The sequence below is a fragment of the Lagenorhynchus albirostris genome, chromosome 11, assembly GCF_949774975.1.
Source record: "Lagenorhynchus albirostris chromosome 11, mLagAlb1.1, whole genome shotgun sequence".
NCBI classification, from domain to species: Eukaryota; Metazoa; Chordata; class Mammalia; order Artiodactyla; family Delphinidae; genus Lagenorhynchus; species Lagenorhynchus albirostris.
In genome coordinates, this window is record NC_083105.1 from 8,929,584 (window position 1) to 8,934,950 (window position 5,367).

The 5,367-nt window shown below is 49.4% G+C and overlaps 1 protein-coding gene across 3 annotated transcripts in view; it reads right to left on the minus strand.

Annotated features, from left to right (window-relative positions):
* TNRC6B (trinucleotide repeat containing adaptor 6B) overlaps positions 1-2,628 on the minus strand; it is a 240,809-nt gene extending 238,181 nt beyond the window's left edge. For all 3 annotated transcript variants that reach the window (XM_060166367.1, XM_060166368.1, XM_060166365.1), the window contains exon 1: positions 2,448-2,628. The gene's annotated coding sequence lies outside the window, so the exon portion shown is untranslated. The remainder of the gene's footprint in view (positions 1-2,447) is intronic.
* Between the last annotated feature and the right edge of the window lie 2,739 nt (positions 2,629-5,367).

Consider the following 5,367-nt stretch of genomic DNA (forward strand, 5'->3'; position numbering starts at 1 on the left):
ACTATACAGTAAGCACCCTGCTGGATACAAAAGTGAATAACGCCTGGGCCCTGGAAGAGCACACAGGATTAATCACAACAGCAAAGGTACTGGAGTGATCCGCACGAAGGGCTCTGAAAGCCTTGACCTCTGAATTAAACACATTTTAATTTATCTTTATGAAAAGTAAATAAGGAGGAAATTAAAGCAAAGCTTAGATGTAACACTAGTAAAAATGTTCCTAATTTCTAAAAACTAAGAATGAGTTTCTTAAGTTAGGTATGGGGAACCTAATCATCAGTCGCATTTCCCTTTTCCATCCCTCTCTACTTTTCAGTGTACTCTGCATTTCTTCCTCTGGATAAGTTAGGGGGCAAAATGGGACAAGCACAGGCTTTGAAACCAAACAGACTTAAGACTAAACCGATGCCCTTGAACTTCCTAGTTCTGTGGCTTCTGCAGGCTCTTTTTCTCATCCATAAAACAGTAATGATACCTACCCCGCAGGCTTAAGGTAAGAATTAGGTAAAAATATAAACAGGTTGGCATATGCAAAACACGCAAAAAATGTTAGCTTAGGGCCTCCCTGGTGGCGCAGTGGTTGAGAGTCCACCTGCAGATGCAGGGGACACGGGTTCGTGCCCAGGTCCGGGAAGATCCCACATGCCGCGGAGCAGCTGGCCCCATGAGCCACGGCTACTGAGCCTGCGCATCTGGAGCCTGTGCTCCGCAATGGGAGAGGCCCGCGTACCGCAAAAAAAAAAAAAAAAAAGTTAGCTTAACATTATTACTACCATTTGAAGAAATGATATTGTTCTGATTTAAAACATTTTTAAGTGCTTCCATTTGAATGAGAAAAAAATAATCTTTTTTCCCCAAGGGCATGACATTTATGTGCTACCTTAGAAAAGCAGCTTGGCAATTTCTTCTCCTTAAGTCCTATCAGGAACTATTTTGCTCAAATAATGATGTTTGGAACAAGCACTTAAAAACAGTCAACAACTAAGAAACTATAAAGGCATCATTATTATCATCACGGCATCCCAAGAGGAACAAGCCAGTCTGATTTGCGATCTGCATACTTGCCTTAGTGTATGGACCTACTACATTCACATCTCTCCTACTACATACCCAGTGGGACACTGCACACGTGTAGAGTTGTCAATGTTCTAAAGGTTCTGCTTTTTAAAAGGCATTTACAAAACACTACCAAAAGAATAAACATAGTTTCAAAGCCAAGCTGCTTCTCCAAATCAATAGGAAACTATCATCCTACTGAAATTCCCCAGAACTACGAAGGAAATAGCCTCTATTGTTAAACCTGCACAAAATGCTAAGATGTAAGATTTCTATACATCCTATTTCTGTTTGCTTAACTGCTGGCGGGGGGGGGCAGTAATTAATGACGTTTTATTCACTGACCATGGGGAAACATCTCTGGCCAATTTTGTTGTATAATTTTGCTTATATTGTAAGCAAATGGCCAACTTGAAATTCACCTTATCCCTCGCTTCAACCTCCAGCACAGACGCTAAAAAGTAATAAAACAGCCAAAAGATACATGAGAAAGCAAGGAGCCTGAAAAGACCCAGACTAGTTCTCGGTGCCCAAAGAACTGAGCATGTGCTGGTCCTTAAGAAGCCTGACAAGAGGCTACCTTTACTGGGTGTCTTCAGCCACTACAGTGGATTGAAGCCCACTGTGGAAACCCACTAGTTTGAAACCAAAGGGCGCAGGACCAGAGAATGCAGGAAACACTGCAGGCTGGTCGTCCGCTGATATTCCCCTCGCCCTCCTTTCCCCGAGGAGGTTGAATCGCCTCTCGAAGGTGGCCACACACTCAGGGCTCTGGGGGGGAGGAGTGGGGGCGGGAGCAGGGGAACGCATTCACTCCGTCACGCAGGTCCTGCACACAGGTGGGGACCGGGAGGCTCCGAGGCCTGCCGCCTCCCTCTGCCACCGCCAGGCAGGGGCCCCGACGCGCCTCCGCGGGCCTCGGCTCTCCGCGGGGACCCCTCTCTGCCCCGAGGTCCCCCAGCGACGGGAAGCGAACTCGACTCGACCAGCCCACCCGGAAGCCCTCCCCCAGCTCACACCTGCCGGCGCGTGACGCCCGCAGTCGCGCTCGTCTGCCGGTCCCGGCCCGGCCATTCGGGGCGCCCCTTCCCCGCGAGCGGATGTCGCCCGCGTCCCTCCCAGCCCCGGGGTCAAACCCACCAGACGCCCGCCCCGCGGGGCGCGCGCCCAACGCCGCCACCCCCGCCGACCCCGCGCGCTCACGCCCCTCCGGCCCTCTCCCCGCCGCGCGCGCTCACTCGCGAGGACACGCACACGGTGCGCCTCAGCTTGACAGGCCGACCCCGCGCCGCGCGCTCCCGCGGGCGTCCTCGCCCACCCGGCCGGCCAGCTCTGACTGGGCGGTGAGCGGGGGAGGGGAAGGGCGGCGGTGGCCGTCGGTCCTCACTTACCACTGAGCCGTGCCGGCTCCAAGTGCGCGGCGTTCCGCTGTGAGGCGATGCGCCGCGATGCGCGCGGTCCCCGCTTCTCTGCAGGCTATGGAGGCGACGTAGTAGAGGGATTGAGGGGCTCGGGGGGGGTCACTCCCTCCCGCTTCACCTCCGAGAAACACGGGGACCCCAGAAACTAAAAACAAAATAAACAAACTTTCCCCTCCGCCTCCCTCCCCCAAAACCACAACACAAACACTCGGGGGCCCGCCCAGAGCCCCACTCCATTGGCCGCAGGGAGGATGCTGCCGGCCCTCACTGGCTGGCTTTTGTGCCCGTCAAGCTGCCGTTCCGCCCCTCCAATTTCTCCCAGCTGCCGTCGCCCCTCATTGGTCAAATGCGTTCCGTTTGACGAGCTACGATTGGCTGAGCTGTCTGCGCCAATCATTCGGGGACACACCCCCTCAGCATCCCAGAGACCTTTTCCTCGGTCGCGGACTCGGAGAGGCGAAGGGGAAACTAGAGCATGATGGCGGCCGAGCTCACTTGGCGCAACCATCGTCTTTTTCCTTTTATTAGCTCATTAGTGCCTCGCCCTCGCGCTGTTTCCCCTAAGCTCCTCTCTCCGTCCAGTACTGCCTAATAACGGAATCTATACGTCCCGGCTCCTTGATTTATCCCCGCCGAAGTGCTGAGTGTGGGCTCGTTGTGAATCATTGGACTGTCAGCGTGTCACTCCCTAGTCAAATCTTCAAACTATTGGTGGAACAGCAAGCAAGTCCGTCCAACAACAAGGGCTAATGCCATTGGTTTGTCTCCACTGAGTTCTTTCCTGGTACCTTATTGGGCAAATAGGCGCGTCGGTCAGATCTGGATTCGCTGTGCTGTGGTTAATTGTTTGCTAGGGAGTTTGAATGACTCCCGTCATTTGGCCTGTGGTTGACGATAGTAACGATTACCATTTATTGCATGTCCGCTTTGTGCCAACCATGCAGAGTTCTTTACAAGGACTATCGGTTGAACCTGTGCATTTTACGTTCTCTAAATTTTACAGTTAGGAAACTGAGGCTCCAGAGAGGTTAGGAAATTTGCCCAAGGTCACCTAGATAGGATGTAGTTGGTAGACAAGCATTTGGTCCCAGGTCTGTCTGACTCCAGAGCCTTCGCTCTTTTCACTGTACTTTAGTGCCTTTCCCTTAGCCTAGAATCGTACCCAGTCAGCTAACCCAACATCTTCAAAAGCTTTCAATCAGAACCTAAGTTCCTCAGTTTCTGGAGGTGACATTGCTGGGGACTAAAGCTATGGAATAGGCTGTCATTGCCTCCACTGCATCCTCTTCTCCAGCACCCATTCCTCCCCACCCTGAATTAAACAGTCTTGGTGATTCCGGACCAGAAGCCTATCTACCTTTATGTTCATTTTCTAGGCTTTATAAATAAATGGACACTTCTACCAGCCTTCTGTTTCAAGCCTACTTTCCTGACCCACACCCGTCCATCTCCAGCTCACTCTCTTTTGAGAGAGTCCTCAAGAGGCAGAAACAAGAAGAGAATCTAAAGAGAGAAAAAGAATAAATCTGTTTAGAAATAAATAATTTACTGTATGCAAACGGAACAGCCCTTCAGCTCCTGGATAGCTTCCAGAGTAGCCCCTGATGCTGTGCAAGACAAGTGCTCCTGGCTTGTGGCCATTGGATTCTTTGTGGCCGCTTTCAGCAAAGTGAATCCAACATTCCAGCCAGGGGAGGGCAGAATGCTTAGGACCCACTGCCAGAGAGCCGGCCCCAGGCTCTGGTACTGAAATGATCTCCAGGAGCACAGTGCTGGACGATAGCCTGCATTCCGTCTCGGGTAATTAACATTTTACCATCCCAAATCCCCACCCCCTGTAGCTTCAGTGGGATCACTGCCCTTGTTTCCTCTCCTGATCCAAGCTGTTGTGTAACCGCATTGGCACTGCTTTAATAATAAAACAACCACTGTAACACAGTAATAGTGCTCAACACTTATAGCCTTTCAGCAGAGGAAGATAAGTGTTTCACAAACATCAATTAAGATTAAATGGCAGGTATTCCTAGGGCAACTGCCAGCAGAAGGACAGAAGAAAATTCATGAGTCAAATTCTAAGAAAGGTCCTAAGAACGTGAATCCTTATAACTACATACCCCATACTAGCATTCCAATATGGGGATTCTGAACCAGAAAACAAAAAGAATGAGAAATGGTCAGTGTCCAAAAACTTCCTTATTTTCATAGTTGGTTGTTTGTAACTCTATTTTTAACCCTTAAACTAGTTTTTATAGTTTAATTGTTGGACATACCTGTCTCCCCAACTCAGTTTAAAGTTTCTTGAAAACAAATGATTTCTTTTTCATCTTTGTATGTCTCAAATTGCTCTGATTATATAAGGTTCCCCCAATAAATAATTATTCAGTAAATATTTATGGAGCTAGTTGGCACTTTCCTAAGGTACAGAGGCTGCACAGATGAATAAAACACGTCTGCCTTTAGGAACCTCGATTTAGTGGGGGTGACCAACAGGTAAACATAGTGCAGATGGCTTGGAGGGACATGAGACTCAATCTTGGAGAGACAAAGATGGCTACCCTGAAGGTGTGACATCTACAAGAACTAAAGGATGAATTGTGATTACCTAGGCAAGAGACTGGGGATGTGCGGTGACCTGCAATGCTTGCTCTCTGGGGGCAGGGAGCAGGATAGGAATATCCAGGAGTGGCCAAAGCCGGTGCTTCCTATAAGATTGCTGTTTTTCTGATCATAAAAGTAACATTGAGTAAAGATTTCAGACAATACAGAAAGTTTTAAAGTAGAAAATAAAATCTCCCTCAAATCCCACTACTAGAGCCAACCGCCATTAAGGAGAGTATCTTCCCAGACTCTTTTTTTTTTTTTTGCGTTATGTGGGCCTCTCACTGTTGTG